Source organism: Dermacentor variabilis, unplaced genomic scaffold (genome assembly GCF_050947875.1).
Source record: "Dermacentor variabilis isolate Ectoservices unplaced genomic scaffold, ASM5094787v1 scaffold_12, whole genome shotgun sequence".
In the NCBI taxonomy this organism is placed as follows: Eukaryota; Metazoa; Arthropoda; class Arachnida; order Ixodida; family Ixodidae; genus Dermacentor; species Dermacentor variabilis.
In genome coordinates this window covers 10365137-10387240 of record NW_027460280.1, presented here as the reverse complement: position 1 = coordinate 10387240, position 22104 = coordinate 10365137, and the positions used below count along the sequence as shown (strand labels likewise).

General features: G+C 44.6%; 1 protein-coding gene, 1 long non-coding RNA gene and 2 other non-coding genes across 14 annotated transcripts in view; 3 read left to right on the top strand and 1 right to left on the bottom strand.

Moving 5' to 3' along the window:
* Vps8 (vacuolar protein sorting 8) overlaps nucleotides 1–22104 on the bottom strand; it is a 947651-nt gene that overhangs the window by 62871 nt on the left and 862676 nt on the right. The window lies entirely within an intron of this gene.
* Nucleotides 5869–21803, top strand: LOC142566267 (uncharacterized). Its single transcript, XR_012825006.1, has 4 exons — nucleotides 5869–6008; nucleotides 17367–17449; nucleotides 17609–17878; nucleotides 21671–21803. It is a non-coding gene; the product is annotated as an uncharacterized LOC142566267 (long non-coding RNA).
* TRNAS-GGA (transfer RNA serine (anticodon GGA)) lies at nucleotides 16893–16967 on the top strand. Its single transcript has one exon. It is a non-coding gene; the product is annotated as a tRNA-Ser (tRNA).
* TRNAS-GGA (transfer RNA serine (anticodon GGA)) lies at nucleotides 17175–17249 on the top strand. Its single transcript has one exon. It is a non-coding gene; the product is annotated as a tRNA-Ser (tRNA).

Below are 22104 nucleotides of genomic sequence, written 5' to 3'. Positions count from 1 at the left end.
CAGATGGAGTGACCACTCATTTGATTCTACATACAAACTTTCAATGGGACTTGTTCTGAAAGCGCTAGTGGCCAGTCGGATTCCTAGATGGTGGACCGGATCTAGCATATTTAGCGCGCTCTGGGCGGCAGAATGATAGATTGCGGCACTGTAGTCCAACCGTGATCGAATGAGGCTCTTGTAAAGATTCATTAAACATTTCCTGTTGCTGCCCCATGTTGTGTGGGATAAAACTTTCAGTAAGTTCAGTTTTTAAGCATTTTACCTTGAGATACTTTATGTGTGGAATAAAAGTTAGTTTAGAATCAAGTACAATGCCTAAGAACTTGTGTTCTTTGTTCCCAGATATTCGCTGACCATACATTTCGATACTGGGATTTGCAATGAGCCCTTTGTTTCTCTTGAAAAGCACGCAAGAACTCTTGTTGGGGTTCACTTTAAATCCATTTTCGTCGGCCCATTTGGACACTTTGTTCAAGCCCTGTTGTACTTGCCTCTCGCATACTGTAAGGTTGCAGGATTTGAAATCTATCTGTATGTAGTCTACGTAAACAGAATAAAAAATGGCTGGCGGTAATGAAGCATGAAGGGTGTTCATTTTCACGATAAAGAGCATGCAGCTAAGCACACCTCCTTGAAGTACACCAGTTTCTTGTATAAAAGGTCGTGACAATACATTGCCGATTTTAACGCGGAAGGTACGTTTGGACAAATAGCTTTCTAGTATAGTATTTAACATATTTCCATGAATGCCCATTTCCGATAAGTCTCGCAAGATCCCATATCGCCACGTTGTGTCATACGCCTCTTCCATGTCGAGAAACATCGATAAGAAGAACTGTTTACGTATAAATGCGTCCCGGATATTTTCTTCAATACGTGCAAGATGACCAGTTGTGGAGCACCCTTCTCTGAAGCCACACTGATAGTGATCAAGCATTTTGCTCAGTTCAAGGAAATGAATGAGTCGCCGATTAATCATTTCTTCAAATACCTTACAAAGGCAACTTGTGAGGGCTATCGGGCGGTAACTTGCCACTGAGGAAGGATCTTTGCCTTGTTTCAAAACAGGGACCACAATGGCTTCTTTCCATGCAGTTGGAAGGTATCCTGCAGCCCAAATGGTGTTGAAAATTGTGAGTAGTGTAACTTGGGTGTCATTGTATAGGTTTTAGATCATTTCATACATGATTCTGTCAGATCCCGGTGCAGAGCTCTTGCATGCGCTCAAGGCAGCTCTCAACTCGGCAATACTAAAAGGACAGTTGTGCGGTTCATTCTGTCGACATTTTTTTATGAGTGGCTTCATTCTTCTATTTGTTTATGTTTCAGAAAGGATTGAGAATAATGGTTTGAACTTGACACGCTCTTAAAGTGCTCCCCAAGTGAGTCTGCCTGATCTTGCAATGTATCGCCCTGTGTATTTACCAAAGGGAGTGAATATGTTTGCCGCCCTCTAATCCTATTAACCTTGTTCCAGGTTTTGGCCTCATCTGTAAATGAGTTAATACTCGATAAAAACTTCTGCCAACTTTCTCTTCTGGCCTGTCGGCGGGTTCTCCTGCCTTGGGACTTCACTTTCTTAAAGTTGATAAGATTCTCTGCAGTGGGGGAAGCGTGTAGCAGCCCCCACGCTTTGTTCTGTTTCTTACGAGCGATCCTACATTCGTCGTTCCACCACGGGACATGCCATCTGCATGCCAAGCCACTTACTTCAGACATGCATTTAGATGCAGCATTTATAATGAAGGCAGTAAAATACTGCACAGCAGCATCAATTCCTAAAGAAGACATGTCATTCCATGAGATACTATGAGAGTGCAGAATTTCTCCCAGTCGGCTGTATCGATCTTCCACTTAGGAGCCTATGGTGGATATTCATTTTCTTTATATGTACTTAGCAGTATGGGGAAGTGATCGCTCCCGTAAGGATTGTTGGTTGTAAGGATGATTGTCTTCTCATCCAAGTTCAGGCAGTATAGACGGGGAAACTATGCTAAGGTCAATTGAAAAAGAGGTTCTGTTTGCAAGAGAGTAATATGTGCGTTCCTTCTTGTTTAGCAGGCATGCACCAGAAGAAAAAAGGAACTGTTCAACAAGACGTCCTCGTGCAACTATACGAGAATCGCCCCACAGGCAGCTGTGTGCATTGAAATCGCCAAGAACAATATAAAGTTCTGGCAATTCATCTATGAAGGACTGAAATTCATGTTTATTTAATTTGTAATTTGGCAGTATGTAAAGCGAGAAAACAGTGATGAGTTTGTTTAGGAGAAAGACTCGAACCGCCACTGCTTCAAGAGCTGTTCGTAGCTGTAAACGTTGACATGCTATGTTTTTTTGAATTACAATGGCAACACCGCCCGATGATGCGATAGCATCATCACGATCTTTGCGAAAAGTAACATACTGTCGAAGAAAGTTTGTGTGTTTTGATTTTAAGTATGTTTCCTGTAAACACAGCACTTTTGGATTGTGTTCGTGGATGAGTTCTTGCACGTCATCAAGGTTTCTAAGAAGACCTCTGACGTTCCACTAAATAATTTGTGTATCCATATTGGAAGTAAAATGGGTGCTGTGTGTACAGAAACAGAAGTATTAATTACAGAGATTTCAGAGATTAGATTACAGAGCTCTTTCGAGGCCCTGTAACGGGAGTTTTGCCCTTTCTGGAGCGTTCGAGGGAGCCTCTCCGCTCCTTAGGCGCTTGGTGCGCTGTGAGGATGGGTGTAGTGTCCATTGCCTCTTGTGAGGTGCCGGACACACGCTCTTGCGAGCGAGAATTTTCCTGAGAGAGCCTCGCCTCGGAGGGCAAGGCCCCTGCGCTCACCAGCCCGGATGTCGATGGGGCTGCCTGTGGGATTGGGCTACGCCAGCTGTTGCCAGCGCTGGAAGGGGCCTGGGAGGTTGAGGCAGCCTTGGCTGCGCCCACCTTCGGGGTCGATGGTCCCTTCTTCTGGGTTGACAGAGCAGAGTTAGCTGCAAATGCAGCGGGGGCAGATGGCGTAACTGCTGACTCACTGCTTGTGGGTCGGACAGCCGCCGCAAGCCTCTGTGATGGGCCCCCTGACGCGGCCCATCGGCAAAGGTTTTCTTGGGCAGGTATGAAACCCACCTGCGTGCCTCCTTGAATGATATATTCTCTTTTACTTTGATCGTTACAATTTATTTTTCTTTCTTCCAAAATGGGCACGACCGCGAGTACGCGGCGTGCTCCCCATCACAGTTTACACAGTGGAGAGCGTTCTCACAAGCTTCAGAGGTGTGTTCAAGGGCACTGCATTCTGCACAAGTTTGACGGCCTCGGCAGCTCTGCGAGCCATGTCCAAAACGCTGGCATTTGAAACATCGGAGCGGATTTGGCACGTAGGGCCTAACACGGAGCTTGATGTACCCGGCCTCGATTGACTCGGGCAGGGCACTTGAACCAAAGGTGATTATTAGGTGCTTCGTCTGAATTTATTTACCATCTCGCCTCATCATAATTCTTCTGACATTGATCACATTTTGCTCACTGAAGCCCTCCAGGAGTTCTGCTTCAGTCAGCTCAAGCAAATCATCATCCGACAAAACACCGCGGGTGGTGTTCATAGTACGGTGCGGGGTTACTGTTATGTGGGTCTCCCCAAATGACACTAGTTTCGGTAGTTTGTCATATTGCTTCTGGTCGCGGAGCTACAAGAGGAGGTCACCACTTGCCATCCTCGATGCCTTGTAACCTGGACCAAAAACATCAGTCAAGGACTTTGAAACAAGGAACGGTGAAATGGTTCGCACTGGTTTGTCTGACTTTTCAGAGTGAATAATGTGAAAGCAGGGGAAGTTCTGGATTTGGCGTCCGAAAAACTGGAATAAATCTTCAGTGCACCCTCGTTTCTGAGGGTGATGAGGAAGTGGGGGGAAAGAAGTTTCCATGGAAATACGAAAGAAATTCGGCAACAGCACTGACAGCCCACCACGGAGCCCAATGAGGGGACGCGGCCGAGCTTTCGTACAAGTCTGCACAACGCCAGTCGTACGGCATCACTATAACCAAATATGGTGTACCCAAGGCAGGATAGTCACACAAGGTTAACCCTTGCCGCCAAGGAGAAAGGAAGTAAAAGGAAGAGAGAAGAAGACAAGGTCAAAAGTGAGAGAGAAAGACAAAGATTTGAGTAGAGAGAGAGACAGGAAAAGGCGATTGCCGTTTTCCTCCAGGTGGGTAAGTCTAGAGGGGCCGTCTATGTGAAGCAGAGGCCAAAGAAATGTGTTGCCTGCGCCGCGGGGCCACAAAGGTCAAACACCCAGCATTGGCTCAACCCCCAGGATCCCCCTTTCCTCAGACATGGCTAAGCCGCGCACGGCTACACGCGGAAGGGTCCAACCCTTGTGTGCTCGGGTACGTGGTGTCGCAACACACCAAACGCCTACTGATGCAGATGCCCCTGCGGGGCACTTGAAAGACAGGTGCTGGAGACGGCTTGCAGTATGACAAATCACATGGGTACAGTTGCCGTGTCAGAAACAGGGTAGCAGTCTGAGAACAAATGCTTTAGCAATGCCAGTGAAGCCTTAGCTGCCCTATGGTTCACAGCGCAGCTATGGTAAATAACAAGACATCAAAAAAGAATTAAGAAAAAAAGATAAAATTGTTGTTAATGGCTATCACATCTCCCCGTGGGAGACAAAACTCTAGCTGCATAGTGAATGTATTTTAAAAAATTCAGCGGCCCTTCCATTCTGTGAAGAATGACCAGTAAAGCTGTGTGTTCTTCTAAAATGATGAAATTATATATGTATGTATGTATGACTATATATATGCAATTAAAGCCTGTGTTTTGGCAGTGCCCACTCGTCACGGGCACGCTGTGGATCGTCACCGGGTAGGGGATTGCTATGACGGGCCATAGCGGCACCCTGCCGCCGGTGCTGACAATTTAAGTTCTGCTCATACCGCCATTCTTGATGGGCACGCTGCAGGTCTTCGTTGGTCGGCACACACGATGGGCCAGGCTCAACAGATGCACAATCGGTCTTAGCAGCTTCCCGCCACCGGCATGCCCATTGTCGCTGTCACTCCCGTCATCGTTCTAGAAGGACACGTTGCTCCTCTTCTGTGTGTAAGATATTCGTTCGCCCCGTGGAACCGCTCAAGAACAACTACCGATAATGTTGCTAGGTGACACTGACATCACTCTATAGACGAACACACACTGGACGATACATATCTGTACGATTATTGCGGCCTTTACAGGGACTCGGTTGCTATAGTGGCATGCCTCCTAGAGGTGGTGAACAGCCGAAGAACAATGGGTCATCAATCACTCGACACTTGCGACGAGCGCACTAGGATGAACAATGGGCCATCCATCATAGGTTTTGACACTTATGCTAATGAACCTACAAGACTATAGTCGGGTACAGCTTTAGAATGCGGCAGAATTTGCCCCTGAAAGGCCGATGCACGCGAGCCTCCACCAATGGGCGCGCACTCTATAGACTGATGTCATGTGCCGGACAGCCGATGACCCCGCCGATGGAGAACATGGCAGCCCATGCTTAGAACTGATGCTAATGAACCTACAAGACTATAGACCTTTGCACTGGAAGCCTCGAACCAGAGAGTAGGAAACGGATATCAGGCTCCCAGTAGCGAGAGTAGCTAGCGTCTCATAGTTGCCATCTCTTGCTGGACTGTCACGCGCGCAGTTCCCGCATTGACTGCACGACGTTTTCGCGATGTTATGCTTATCCGCACAGGCTATGCGAACGTCCTGGCAGCACTGCGCTGTGTACGGTTGTTCGAACAACCAGAAGTGCAATGTTCTGCAAGAGGACTGCGGCTGCAACATGTACCTGTTGTATCGGTTTCCTTGCGACGCGGTACTGAAGCATCGCTGGATTAGCGCTGTAAATAGTAAAGGATTCCTCCCTACGGAGTCGTCGCGCGTCTGCTCGATTCATTTTATCGACGGGAAGCGGACATCTGAGAATCCAGAGCCGATGGTTCAGCTCTGATACGCGAGGTAGGTAAGATGCGCTGTATGTGTCTCCATCGTCAGCCCCTAATGTTTAGATGGGCTATAAATATGCAAATATGAACCAAAAAGGTTAAAGGGAAGCTGAAAGGTTTTCCAGAAAAAATGAGTGAACATGTGTACATAATGGTTTTCAACCCTCCGAATTCGAATATCGTATCGAAATTGAGCGAAAGAAAGCGCAAATATATATTATTTCGACGAAAAGTGCAGCAGCGGACACGCCCAGCTCGCGCGTCTCGTTTCCGCCTGTGATTGGTCGGGCGCCTCGTGACGTCAACTCTAGTGACCGACCGCTGCCGCTACACATGAAGCGCGGTGCCAGGTAGTTTGGTGCTGTAATGGAAAATTAAGAGGTAATGGAAAATTTAGAGAGACTGCGTTTTTATGAGGAGTTCGGCGTTACTCCCTACATGTACGAGCCGATTGCGAAGAGCCGGCCTCTCGAAGAAGCAAACGATGCTGGTGCGAGCAGTGCTTTCGACGCGAACGAAAGCGAAGTCTTGGTATCTCCTCGTGTTGGAAATGCTCTTTGGTGAGTATGTTTTTTGCAAAGCGATCTAGTGATCTCGCCGATCTTTCGCCGATCTAGTGAGCTCGTTTCCGGTCAAACAACTGTAGTGTTGTGTTCCTGCATGCCTCCTCGTGGAACGTAAGCGGGGATGCGATCGTCGGCATTTGTGCGCTGTCCAAAGCTGCCGGCAATCTACAAAGACGGTTTAAACGCGTGAAAAGCTTCCGGGTTCATGCAGTACGTGTAGTGACCTTCATCTGTGCGCCATCCGCACACTACTCGTAACCGAAGTCGTAAAGGCGGCGAATTCTGTCGGCTACGTGAGACGGTCGGTTTCTCGCTGTGCGCGAGAGAAGGGGGGAGCGTAGCGTCCTGGCGTGCGCCGGCTTTCCAGCACATGCAAACGCACGTTGACTACCACTCTACATACACGCAGACGCACCAACAAAGGAATGCAGGGTCGATCGAAGCAGATTACGATGGCACTCACGCAGAAACAAGCACGGTCAGGCACGGTCGCGCAGGCTGCGAAGCAACAAAACACTAGAGTTGACGTCACAACACCGCGGTTTCCGGTCTCCGCTCGCATCGTCAGCGTCAGCAGCAGCGCGCGGCATTCGACGGGGGGCGGAGCTATGGCGCAATTTTAACCGACGATTACGTCGCTCCTAATTGAAAAAAAAAAAACCAAATTTTACCTACATGGTTTATAAGGTTCCCGCATCCGTATATGAGCGTCTTATTGAATTGGACAGACTCTTCAGCTTCCCTTTAATTCAGTATTGGCCTTGTTGGCTCTTTCTTTTATTGAAATGAAAATAAAAGAAAGAGACGTAGTCACCTTACAATGGTGACGGCTACTCCTTTTCTCATAGCAGAAACAACAATATAAAAAAAAATAATGTAGAAAAATGAAAAAAAATTATGAAAAACATCATTTCATAGGGTGAGAAAGCCACAGCACAGTCCTATACGCCCATGAACATCAGAGTGTAAAAGTCAATTGCAAGTTGCACCACAATGAGTTAGTAAACAGTCACAAACACACACAAACGGCCATGATGTAGACTTCGATGAGCATATAAACGGATGAAGAATTATAGTGTTAGATAATTCATGCACAACAACAAAAATTGTATAACACGCAATATACAAGCACTAATAATTACAAATAATAGAATAATGCTTTAGTGACATCGTGTGATTATTCAATTCAATGCCTAGTATTTGTTGAGGATGCCTGTGTCTTCATAAAAATGTTCAATTGCGTTCAATGCTTCTCGCTGTGCTATTTTCGATGGCCATGGGCCCAGCAATATTGCGAGTGAGAAATGCCGGTGAGGATCGATGGAGTGTAGCTCTTGTTCTAGTTGCTGTCTTTGTATCTCGTATATGGGGCATTCGAGGAGTAGATGGCGAACGTCCTCATCGTCGTGGCCACAGGAGCAAGCCGGGGAAGGAGCCCATTTGATGCTATGTAAGCTGACAGTGGCTGATGTCGACGCCATTCCACAATCGCACGGACTGATTGGCAGCCACGGGCGCTCAAAACAGGAAAGCATTCACCGTAATGCGTAAAGCGACACCTCTCAACACTGGTGATACTTGCACTAAACGTCCAAAACGACGCTGGGGAGACTTAAGACACGGAGAATCATGGGTGAAAGCAGCTGCAGCGCTGAGCTGACGCTTCCCGGCGCCATGCGGCAGTCGCGTGCAGTCGTACGGCCGCTGCCAGCAGGAAAGTTTCCGTCTCGATGAGTAGCCGATGCCTCTCGACACTGGTGAGAATAGCACGAAAGTGGCAAGACGACTCTGTGAAGGCTGAAGATACGGAGATACACAGATGTAGATAGCAACCAACGTTTTTAAATCTGTTTGTTGATAGCAACAGCAGCGCTGAGCCGGCTGAGGCTGAGCAACGACAGTCCAGTATGGCATCGCCGCCAAGCAGACGCTAGGCGGCGCCAGTAGTACAAATATGGTGGTGCCCGTGGAAGCCTCAGTGCAAAGGTCTATAGTCGGGTACAGCTTTAGAATGCGGCAGAATTTGCCTCTGAAAGGCCGATGCACGCAAGCCTCCACCAATGGGCGCGCACTCTAGACTGATGTCATGTGCCGGACAGCCAATGACCCCGCCGATGGAGAACATGGCAGCCCATGCTTCGAACTGGGTCGAGTTGCGTCAGCGGGACTATTTCTTTAGTTGCGGAGGCAATTGGCTGCCGCGCTTCGGCCATCTGGGTGGGACCTCTCCTGTCTTTTTAAGTTGTACCTGACTTTTACGCTAGCTCGGGAGACGAATACTTTTCTTTGTCAACGTGACGGTGTACACGCACGGACGCAGAAAATTTGCCACGCTAGCAATATACGGCTTCACTGTAAAACACGTGGAAGCGTTTGCACAATGTCTGCATTTGTCCTGTGAAATGCTGCAACCTAACACCACAGGCATGCTGCAAATACATGTTACGGATACGTATACTGTGTTAGTCATGAAAAAAAAGAATAGACTAGAAAACAGGACAAGAGAGAACAGAACACTGCCTTGTCTTGTCCGCTCTTTATCATCCTGCTTTCCTTGTTTTTTGGGCATGAAGCCTAAAGCCTCAGCTTTAATTTAGACGAACTTAAAATATATAGTTATTTATTTACTTTCTCTTTTTTTTTCAATATTACCCTGAAAGCGCAACTTGGCTGGTTCAGGTGGGTTATCTGAAGAGGCAGACATTATCTGAATAACAAACCGCAATGTCCAGGCAGCTATAATTTAGAAGATTCACTAATAAACTTTTTTAATTGTTCATTTAGAGGGGCCCTGAACCACCCCTCGGGCTTGGAAAAAAAATATTCCACAAGTAGCTTTCGATGCTGTGAACATCTCAGCCAAATTTTTCAGTCGTGTGCGGTGTGTAGAGCTCACAAGCGGAGCATGAAGTCACCTTTTTCTCAAGCACCCCGTTATCAAACAGAAGCCTTCTCCTCACCTGTTTTGAAGCTGCTCGCGACTTACATATATCATCATACGTAAAATTCCTTAAATAAACGGCTGCTGGCCGATAGCTGACATCTATTAAGAAGGGTTTTTGAATCAGTGCGCTTCTTCCTACTGTTAGTGTGTATATTATTTGACGCAGTTTAAAAAGCAGGCTGAAATAAGCGAAATTCTGCGCATAAAATTTTGATAATTACGCACTTTCGAAAAAAAGCCGACTATTGCCTGTTCACACTCCGCGGTGCCTGCCCAAATATTGTCGCAGTGTCAGAAACTTGAGGGACAAAAGCACCAGTCACCATTGAACAGTAACAAGAACAGACTTTTAATACCAGACGATTGCCACTTTCATTTCATCTTTATTTCCTTAAAGACCCCGTAGTAGGGGTATTACATAAGGGGTGGGGATACAACATATACAAACAAGTGTTATAATGCATTGAATTCTGTAAATAAAAAAGTTGTTACAACCTCTTGTTCACTATGCTTCTTTTAAATGCTGATATATCTTCTTATTGTCAGCGTCGCTGCCGCACTACGGACGCTGTATTTGCCTCTCTTCCGAGGGAAGCATGGTCCTGCTGCGCAACTTAAGCGCGTGCATGCATGAAACATAAAAACGCGAGTCACTTGGATAAGTACGGCTTCATGCGCACCACATGCACCACTTGGGGTAGGTGCTTTCATCATCTAGCAAGACCTCATAGTTTATATCGTTCAGGTGTCGGATCACTATGTATGGCCCAAAATATCGCCTTAGCTGTTTTTCAGAAAGTCCCCGATGCCATATGGGTATCCAAACAGACGCACCCGCGTCGGGTGTGTGGGCGACGGATTTGTGCTGATGATTGTACCATGTTGCATCCTTGTCTTGCTGGTACCGGATGGGTACACGTGTAAGCTATCTGGCTTCTTCAGCACATTGAGCTAATTCTTCAGCATCTGAATGGACGTCATCAAACTCGTGCGGCAGCATTGCATTCAACATTGTTTTGGCTTCATGACTGTGTATAAAGTTTAATGGCGAATTGAATTCTGGGGTGTTATGTGCCAAAACCATGATTTTATTATGAGGCATGCCTTAGGGGGGACTGTGGATTAGTTTTGACCACCAGGGGATCTTTAACGTGTCCCCAATGGGCGGGACACGAGCGTTTTTGCATTTCACCCCCATCGAAATGTGGCCGCCACAGCCGGGATTTCATCCCGGTGCGACCTCATGCTTAGCAGCGCAACACATAGCCACTATGCCACCGTAGTGAGTAAGTTGAATAGTGTCATACGAGCCGTTTCCTGCCGAGTGGTGTTATATGCGAAGGTTACATAAGGCAGAATCTCATCCCAGTTCTTATGTTACACGTCGTACATGTAAAGCGTGCCTGAGAGTGTCTTTCATCCTCAGTCCATTTGTCTGAGGATGATAGGCTGTAGTTTTCTGGTGGGCTGCGCCGATGAGTTTGAGAACTGCATCTAGATGTTCGGCCGTGAGCACGGTTCCCCTGTCAGTAATTACTACTGCTGGAGCACCATGCCTAAGGACGACGTTTTCCACAAAAGAATCGAGCTGCTTCAGCTTTTGTGCCCTACTGGGTAGCTTCATTCTCTGCATACCGGATGGGGTAATCGGTGGTGGCAATAATCCACCTGTTCCCTGTAGAAGAAGTTGGAAATGGTCCAAGAAAATCCATGCATATTTTGGCAAATGGCATTCCCAACAACTCTACAGGATGCAGTAGACCAGCTGGCTTGTTGGGTGGTGTTTTGTGCCTTTGGCAATCAGCATAAGTGCATCCATGATGTTTAACAGCAACTGTGAGCTTCGATCAATAAAACTAGCGCCGTGGTCAGAGCAATGTTTGTGTGTAGCCTAGACGACCTGAGGTGGCCTCATCATGACACGCTTTGAGAATTTCATTGCGAAGTGAAGCAGGCATGACCAGTAAATAGGTGCTGCCCGTCGAAGAAAGGTTCTTCATATAGAGAACATCGCCCTTCAAACAAAATGACGCTAATCTTCTTACAAACAGTCGCGGCATGTCTTTAGCTTGGCCTTCTAAGAAATCAATAAGTGGAAGCAGTTCTAGGAGGTTGCGTTGCTGCGTGAAATGGTAAATGTATCAACGACTCCAACGAGTGCTGCGTGCGCGTCCTTATCCTTGGTGACCAAGAGAGGCAGTCGGCGCCAGTGTACTTTTTTCCCAACATACAATGGTCATGTTGAACTCCTGAAACCTGAGGCTCCAGCACGCCAACTGGCCCGATAGGTCTTTTAAGTTAGTCAGTCAACAGAGGCTGACATCAATCCAGAAGAGTGTTTGGAACAGTGTGCTTCTTCCTACTGTTAGTACTGCGTATATTATTTGAGGAGTTTACTAAGCAGGCTGAAGTAAGCGAAATTCTGTGCTTCAAATTCTGATAAAAATTATGCACTTCTGGAAGAAGCCAGTGGTTGCTGACAACAGTGAATGAGCAGCCATACAAATCAAGACGAAATTTTATAACAGCCCACACTACAGCAGGGCATTCCTTCTCCGCAGTGGAGTAGTTTTCCTCAATGCGCGAGAGAGTTCTGCTGGCATAGGCTATCACTTTTTTTGGAGCCATCTTGCCACTGCACCAGCATAGCACCCAGACCTACATTGCTAGCGTCGGTATGAAGAGCTGTTGAGGCATCCTGGTTGAGGCATCCACCTCTTTATATTGCTACGTGCTACTAGAAAACGATGATGATGACCTTTGGAATTAGTGGGATGTACCCATAAGTCGCCACTGCAGATCTAATGACAATGATGAGTTTTGCTGGATGTTGGCTGGCTTCCATGTTGGCCAATGCTTGCTACCCTTGTAAATACACCCTGTAAATAGATTCGCTACAGTGCTTTCACATAACAATGTAATCCATCTGAAAACGCCAAATTGCACTATTCTTGGCAGGCAACTTTGAACAAAAATTCGTTCCATCTAAAAAATAAAAGGAATGAAACAAACTCGGTAACACTGGCAGTGAAATGGAAATATTGCACGAGAAATGGAAAGAAAATAGCGTGCATTGTCGATACTGTACAATTTCACACTAAAAAGGAAATACCGCACAATGACACACAGGGACACATGCAGTGCTCGTTGAATATCTGTGAGATCACTGCATAGAGACAAAATTGGTTTCTCTTTAACAGACAGCATACAACACGTATAGTTAAACCTCGATATAATGAAGTCGGTAAAATTTGCAATTCGCTTTGTTATATCGAAATTTTGTCATACCGAAGTTTGACCTTTTCTGAAAATAAATAGGAATTTTTCTTACATGGAAGGGGCTGTAATATTTTCCCAATTATCAGGCAATCAACAAAAGCAAATTTTAAAGAGAAAGAAATTTATTTTGTTGAATTTGAGGGTCAGTGACAAAAGATAAGATTTCATGCTGTGTCGATGATATCTTCACATCGACAGCGGTGTTGCCAATTTAGCTGTTTTCTGCGCTGTCTAGCAAAAAATTTATTCTCTTGTGGTCGGCGAGTTCTTTACAGTTTTTATGTAACATTTTTTTTGGCGGTATAAAAATTTAAATGCTTAGACAATATTTCATGCTTCATGTGTCGCAAATGTGCAGCTTATCCATGCCCTTTTGGAAGTTAGAGGAAATTGTCACCTCCACTCAAAAACAGTGTGCATCGCATTTCTTCCTCCGTGCCTCTATGCCTCTTCTGAACTATAGCTTTAGCAGTCTTGGCAGTTTTTAGAAGTTTCACTCATTGCCATTTTCACAGACGCACTTAAAGAGCAGTTGCGTCAGGCCACATAGAAAATTTTGGTTTTACGCTAGAAGTTATTACGTACCCTCTAGGAAGCGTCCTACCACACTTATTTTTCCAAATGGTTCATTAATAGCTGAGGTAGAAATACTTGAGTGCCATCAACACATGATTTCAGGAGGCAAGCACCACTGTCAACATGGACATTCTCATCCCTTGCCCAGTCTAGCCTCTGCAAGCTAAATTTCTTCCCTGCATTCTCCCATAGCGGAGTTCTAGGATCGCATAATGCATAGCACACTTCAGCTGATGGTCTCACCTGTGAGCTGTTGCATTTCTCTTGTTTCGCACAGCAGACAATTTTGCGCACTGTGCCCGAGAACAGCTGACTAGCGGTACAAACCAATGCTACACTAACACTGAGGCAGATGCAAGTGGATCATAAAGCATGATCACACGCTGAAACACGGTAGAAAATTACATAGCTTTGCTTTCTACACACATAACTGCATGATGTGGGAACAAGTAGATGAAACGGAAGTACATCTCTCTTGCTATGGTACCAAGTAAAACAAAGACACATAGACAATCAGCAAAAAGTTTTGTTATTTCTCTAAACATTAATTTATCGATTTAAGCAACAGATTTAGCAAAATGTTGACAGTCACTTTAGCATACGCTAAAGAGGATGAAAGCAAAAGCCTGCATGCTCACAAGACACTAATTAGCTTCACCTTAACAAAGGTTGCAAGTAGCACCTTGTCCTGTCTGTATTCCTTCCCGTGTGCCGTAACTATTGGCGCTTCATCTATTGAAAGCTATGCACCAACTAGCCCCACAATGCGTTTTACTGCAATATTTATCTCTCCTGTCATTTAGGTTTTTGTGGATCAAGAACGATATTCCTGGCTACTGTTGTGCTGTACTCAATCTTGGCTGGCTGTAATACAATGCACAACAGCAACTGAAACAATTTGTTGGCTGACTTCAGATTTCAAGTAGCTGTGGGAAATGCGTTCGATGATCACAGTAGATTGCATTATTAGAATCAGTGTCATGTGTAGCAGGGCCAGTAAATACGTAAAATCTATGACATTTTGCATGGCCAGGTTACCAGTATTAATGGATGATGCTAAAATGCCGAAGCAATGCCTTAAAACAACTTTTGAACCCAGTATGAAGACATAAAAGTCCCCAAAACAATGCTTAAAACTCACTTTTCAAACCACCTTCAGAACTTCTATTAGACATCTAAACGTACTCAAAACAATGGCTAAAAATTATTCGTCAAGTCATTTAAAAAATGTATAATAGATTTCCAAAAAAGAGCTCCTATAATATGTCAATAGTCTGCAAGCATAGCATTAGCAGTGGCTACACAACATTCTGTAGACGATTATGGGTAAATTACTGCTTAAATGAGACTGTTATCAAATAATAATAATGTTCATTGCCCATTGAGCATTATTATTTATTATTATTACTGTTATCAAACGTCTGCATTTTCTTGCAAACACATTTTGTATGCATCTATACAAGATTTTTTGTATTTCGCGGTCTGCCTTGAGTGAGCTATGAAGCTTAAAAGTAGGTGAAGCCAGTGGCTTCACCTACAAGCACAGTGACATCTTGGCAAACTTGTCGAGTACCCATAGTCGGGCGGAAGCTACTTCCAGGGTCCCTGAAATGGTTTGCACAAATTTTGTAGACACATAGGGTACAGCTACAGTAAAACATTCATACCACTATTTAAGTGAGGCATCTCATATTTAGAGAGCTACAGATGATTACAAGTTACCCTCCTCCATAGCCATGCTTTTTCTCCTCAAGTTATTCGCCGATTGATATGGGCTAAGCTTTGCCTTCACTGGCTCTGCATCATGATGTGACGTCGTGTCATCTACTTCCAGTTGTCTTGGAGCAAGCGCGCAAAGCCTCTCCAACCTCTCCGCCAGGTGCCTAGTTGTCGATCCTGAGCAAGAGCTATCCAAGCAGCGTGTGTTGCAAGCATTCTGTTGCAGTGCTGAGTGTCTGGTATTCCGGTAACCACAGGCGTGCTAGGCATTTCGACGGATGGTCAGAGGTGTAAACTAAAGCCCCTCTATACTACTACTGCTGTGATGAAGGAGCTTTAGCGTAGAAGTACGTGAACGGCCTGATCAGTCTGTACAGTCCAGCTACCTGGTGGTGCAGAGCCATGGAGCAAGAAACATTTAGGAGAGGAAACTTCGCTGTTTGCGGCGACCAGAAAAGGTCACAAGCCCGCGGAGCTGTTATCGTGCTGGCGGCGCCTGGCGGCCTGGAAAGAAATTACCGCCGTTGAGAGCACGCCGGTGCCCGGGCGCTGCATTTTTTTTTCGCTGCGGCTTCTACGACGCGCCGCATGGCGCCGCCACTGTATATGGCCCCGTTGGCGCATACAATTGTGACCTTATCTGGTCGCCCGCGCTCGCTCGCGCTGACGGGAGTTTCACCTCCTAAATGCGTACTCCGTGTGCAGAGCCAATATTTCTGTAACCAAGCATAAAATATTTAGGAAAACAACGTGTTCACGATTTGGTTTCTGCCAAAAGTTTACACCAGCAGCAAAGCAGCAATACACTTTGTTACTGCTATATTACTTCTGTGTTTGATTGAGCTCTGTGCCACCAGGTGGCTGCACCGAGCAGGCAGTTCATGTTTGCACCTCTGCTCATCCCGCAAAACACCCAGGCCCAGTCCGCTGCACTTTCATTTACCCAAATACCACACATGTTAAATTCTATTGCGCTAGTAATCTTTCAGCAAGAAGTGATGGCCGCAAACGCGTAAATGCTGGTGCCAATCGGATACCGACAACCAGTGCTGCAGTCACTCCATAAATTAACATAGTAAATGACAAGAGCGGACACTCGAACTGTTTTGTGGCCGAGCTATGGAGATTCGCCGATTCTGCTAGGCGGCAGAGCACATCAAGAAAAATATGGCTGCGGCCGTGGCTAGCAGCTTGACAGGCGGCATGATCCAACACGTGGGAAGCCCAGTCAAGCCCCATCACCGGGTTCTTGGTTGGTTCTTTATTCTATGCTTGACGTAGTAGTTCTGCGGAAACCCGCAAGGTGGAGAGAAGCAATGAATAAAGGGAAAATGAGACATCCACCCGTTTTGTAGCAATTGCTACAAAGGAAACCCATACGGGTTCCTCGAAAGAAAAGCCTCATAGTTGAAGAAAAATTCGTCCTGGTCCGGGACTCGAACCCGGGACCACCGCCTTTCCGGGGCAGCCGCTCTACCATCTGAGCTAACCAGGCGGCTAGCAGATGGTAGGGCGAAGTCGAATTTGTCGACAACACGAAGCAAAGGCAAGAGTTTGACGTAGTAGTTCTGCGGAAACCCGCAAGGTGGAGAGAAGCAATGAATAAAGGGAAAATGAGACATCCACCCGTTTTGTAGCAATTGCTACAAAGGGTTTCCTTTGTAGCAATTGCTACAAAACGGGTGGATGTCTCATTTTCCCTTTATTCATTGCTTCTCTCCACCTTGCGGGTTTCCGCAGAACTACTACGTCAAACTCTTGCCTTTGCTTCGTGTTGTCGACAAATTCGACTTCGCCCTACCATCTGCTAGCCGCCTGGTTAGCTCAGATGGTAGAGCGGCTGCCCCGGAAAGGCGGTGGTCCCGGGTTCGAGTCCCGGACCAGGACGAATTTTTCTTCAACTATGAGGCTTTTCTTTCGAGGAACCCGTATGGGTTTCCTTTGTAGCAATTGCTACAAAACGGGTGGATGTCTCATTTTCCCTTTATTCATTGCTTCTCTCCACCTTGCGGGTTTCCGCAGAACTACTACGTCAAACTCTTGCCTTTGCTTCGTGTTGTCGACAAATTCGACTTTGCCCTACCATCTGCTAGCCGCCTGGTTAGCTCAGATGGTAGAGCGGCTGCCCCGGAAAGGCGGTGGTCCCGGGTTCGAGTCCCGGACCAGGACGAATTTTTCTTCAACTATGAGGCTTTTCTTTCGAGGAACCCGTATGGGTTTCCTTTGTAGCAATTGCTACAAAACGGGTGGATGTCTCATTTTCCCTTTATTTATTCTATGCTTGCAGTGTAGTTCTGTTAAATGTGCCCAAGGATCATTCCTGGTTTCTTCTGCCAGCGTCTGACACTACTGCTTTATCACCGTTTCATGGTAAGGCCACAGGAAGTTCTTTTGCACGTTGTTAAATACTTATTTTCTTTGTATGTCATGGTGCCTTGAAGCCATAAACAGTTTGGGCTGCTGCCCAGTGGGCTTGGTGGAACCAACAACAATGGGACGTTCAAAATGCGCTCTACTTACATATTTCAGGCCTTGCTGCTCTCGGTCACCAGATTGAGCATGCACACGTGTGTGAACGGTGCCAGAGTACTAATCAACGCAGCATCGACAAGCAAGATTGAGCGTCATTCTACTGACCCTGTTAACATGATCCTCGCTGCGCATGCCATACCAGTGAGCGGCATCACGTCATCGGAGCATACAGCTATAAGAAGAACGCCCTGCGACCGAATCCTCAGTGGGCTTGGTGGAACCAACAACAACGAGACGTTCAAAATGCGCTCTGCTTACATATTTCAGGTTAGTTATCCTTGTACCTGTAGAGACGATGATAGGTGTCTGTTTGTTCTGCCAAGCCCACACACACTGCTCTCTATCGTATGTGATTGCATTCATGTCTGCAAATTATTAATGTGCGGGGGATGTTGAAGAAAATTCTGGTCGTAGCAGTGCTGAGATGTTCAAAAAACTGTTAACAGGTCAAGAGGCTATTCGTAGCAACTTGAAGGAAGTGAAACTGAAACTTACTGAAACTGAAAAGATTCTGAACAAATTTGGTGCACGTCTAGAGAAAGCCGAGAATAAACTGAAGGAAATGAGCGTAAAAGCTGGCACCATTGAGTATAAATGATCATGTCATGAGACTTCAAAACACTATCATGCAGCAACAAAGTAAGCTTACGGCGCTGGAGGACCGAAATTGTTGAAACAACTTGGCTGTCTTTGGAATTACGGAGGGGCCGAATGAATCTGAAGAGGTACTTCAGTGCAAAGTTATAAATGAAGTTTTTTGTGATAGACTTGGAATAAAGTGCGAATCGGTAGCTAGAATTCATCGGCTTGGGAAATCCTCGTCAAACCACCCGGTTATTCTTTATTTTAAGGACTATCTTGAGAAACAGAAGGTGCTCAGCAGATCTGGAAAGTTAAAAGGGACGAAAATTTTTATCCAAAATGATTACTCTTTGGAAACCCTAAGAAAAAGAAAACAGCTATGGCAAACTACGAAACACGAGAATACGGGAAAGAAAATGTCACTCATAAAGGATAAACTTCGCATTGGAAAAACGCTTTACATATGGAATGATGCATCTTCCACACGTGTTCCAGTTCTAGCTGCTGACAGCAAGGCATCCAAATCATAGCGATCACAGATATCCGACAAATTTTTGTGTATCCTTTCTTTGAATGCCAGGAGCAACATTTTGTCAACAAAATAGATAAACTTGAAATTTTGTTACTTATGGCTTTCCCTAGTGGTTTTGCCTGAAACCTAGTTAAATGAAAACATTAGTGATAGTGAAATTAATCCGCCTGGCTTTAGCATATATCAACGCGATCGTGGTTCACGTGGTGGGGCAATTGCAGTGATTGCTAAGTCTGTTACAAATGTTCATGTCATGGAACAGATCGAAGACCATGAGAGCTTGTTTCTAAACATCACAAATGAGTTGTCGTTTGTACTCTGTGAGGTTTACAGGGCACCTGAAGCTGATGTGTCTTTTCTTCCTAGATTGTGTGATCAATTGGTTAAGTCTTGCAAATGAAATATAACAGGAGACTTCAACTTGCCCTCCATAAACTGGAAACATCTGGCGTACGGTGAATGCACTAATACAGATACCATTCTTGATATAACGCTTGCTTTGAATTTTGAACAAATTGTATGTGATTTTACTAGAGAGCAAGCACTCCTGGACCTTTTTTTTTTGTCAGTGAATCTTTCTCTAACTGTACTATTGCCATTGAGCTGGGTATTTCAGACCATAAATTATTGTTTTTCACCTGGTCGTGCCCCAGGGACGCCAGATACAGTCGGTCTAGTGCGACAAATCATAGAGATTTTGAACGAAGTGATGATACCTCAATAATTGAGTATTTAGAAAAAACACTAGTTATTGATGCTCATTCTGGGAATGTTCACGACCTATGGTGTCATCTTAAACAAGTAGTGTCATTCTGTACTAAAAACTTTGTACCTATGAGGAACGCTACTAAAAATCGCAAGAATCCGTGGGTTAGTCGTGAAATCATCCACATTAAACGTAAAAAGTAAAACGATTAAGAAATAAATAAAATATGTGTAAGAAGACCCTCATGGAACTGGGGAATAAATTGGCAATTAAGGTGCAAAAACAAAGCATAATTACTTCACTTTTTCACTTCCACAATTTCTTAGAACTGATCCATCAAAATTTTGGCGTTACCTCAGAAAGACAAATGAGTCTATTCAAAAGATTTCAGTAAATGATCACCTTGTCAAAAACGCAGCCGATATAGCTCACGCATTTAATCTATATTTTCATAGTGTTTTTTCCCCTAATGAAAACTACGGCATGCATAAGGAGCTTTCGAAGACATGTACCAGTGATAACAAGCGAGGGTGTTCTATCTATGCTACAAAAACTGAACGAGAAAAAAAGTGAGGGTAAGGATGGCATCCCTACTGCGTTGATGAAACGCTTCGCAGCACAGATTGCAGACTATTTGGCAAATCTTTTTCAGCTTTCTTTAACCACTAGTGAGCTTCCTGATGACTGGAAGATAGCACGCGTTGTGCCAATTTTTAAGAAGGGGACAAGCTTAATATAACAAAGTATAGGCCTGTGTCGATTATATCTACTTGTTCGAAACATATGGAACATGTCATAGCGGGATATATAAGGTCTTTCTTGTCTAATAATAGAGTTTTGTCTCCTTATCAACACAAACTTACCAAGGGAAGATCTACGACTCAGTTGCTCACCACTGTACATGATTTTACAATGGCATTGGACCACTCGGGGCAAATAGATGCATTCTTTATAGACTTTAGCAAGGCGTTTGACAAGGTGTCGCATACGAAACTAATACATAAGTTGAGATTAACCGGCCTTCCTATCTAATTAGTGAATTGGGTTGAAGCATACTTACACAGCAGAAAACAATTTGTTGTAGTAGATGAGTGTGTGTCTGATATGCTCCCTGTTTCTTCTGGTGTGCCTCAGGGCAGTGTACTCGGACCCTTGCTTTTCTTGGTTTATGTAAATGATCTCATTGAATGTTTATCAGATACAGTGTGTACAAAATTATTCGCTGATTACTGTGCTATATACAAGGAGATATTGTGTGAGAGTGATCACATTGTATTGCAGGACCAATGGTTCCAGATTGAGCAGCGGTGTCGAACTTGGGATATAGAAATTTATGTGCAAAAAACATTCTTATTAACAGTTACACGTAAATTACAGCCTAGTTATTATTCCTATAGTCTCTGTAGTCAAGTAGTAGCAAGGGTCACAAGCTATAAGTATTTAGGCGTTACACTTACTTCTAAGTTATCCTGGTCAGGTCACGTTTCAGATATATGTGCATCAGCATTTAAGAAGTTGTGTTTCCTAAGAAGGATACTAAACAAAGCTCCAGCAAAGTTAAAGTTACTAGCATACAATATTACATAAGGTCAAAATTAGAGTATGCTTCCGTAATTTGGGATCCCAAAACTAAGCAGGATATATATAAACTTGAGATTTTGCAAAGAAAAGCAATCCAATTCATTTTTGGTAAATATAAAAGGTGTGACTCCCCTACTAAACTTATGCAAGAATACGGGATTACAACATTACAAGTACATCAAAAATAAGCTCGGATAGTGTTCTTGCATAACATGTTGAAAGGTAAATTTGACATGTCCATACCTTCATATGTAAAACTCTTAGACACCAGAAAGACTCGACACAATCATGACCATGCACTGAAACCGATATTTGCTAAGACCAATGCATTTAAACAAAGTTTTTTCCCCAGACAATTTCAGACTGAAACGCTCTTCCTAAAACCATTTTTGAGGAGGCTGATTTTGAAACGGCACTGGAAAAATTGTTGTTCTATTTTTTTTTTCTTTTGTTACCAAGTGTGTATTATATGTGTAGTGATGTAACCCTGTTTCATTGTTAATGGCGTTATTCATTTATAATCCTGATTTATACTAATTATGTTTTGATTTCCCACTCCTGCTAGGGCCTGTCGTGGCCTGCAGTATTGTGAAATAAATAAATAAAATTTGCAATGTTGAATTTCATTTTGCATTCTTTTTTTTTGTTTTTTATATAGTGTGCAGCAATGAGTGGTGATGCCAGCGATAACAGCAATGTTGCCACGTCCAATCTGAGAGGCACATTCAAAACAGTGACGACAAAGTTATAAATTAAAATAAAATGGTTCGTTAAGAAATGCGGTCTTGAACACATGCCGTTCGGTGCGGAGAGCTTTATGTTGTGCACAGCGACTTCTGAAAAAGTATGGTGCGCCGGTTTTGCAAAAGAAATGTGAGTATTTCTAAAGCGTTACACGTGCAATATTTGCACTATGGCAATAATGCATGCTCTCTCAACCTCTGTAGCAGGCTATGTGCACTTGAGCATTGTTATTTGTTTTGCATTGGGCTGAAGATACGTGTTTTCATGTTTTAATTGTGTATGGAGTCCTTGCTGTAGAAAGTTTCTTGTTTCTTAGCATTTATAACAGTGCTTCTGTGACCTTAGATC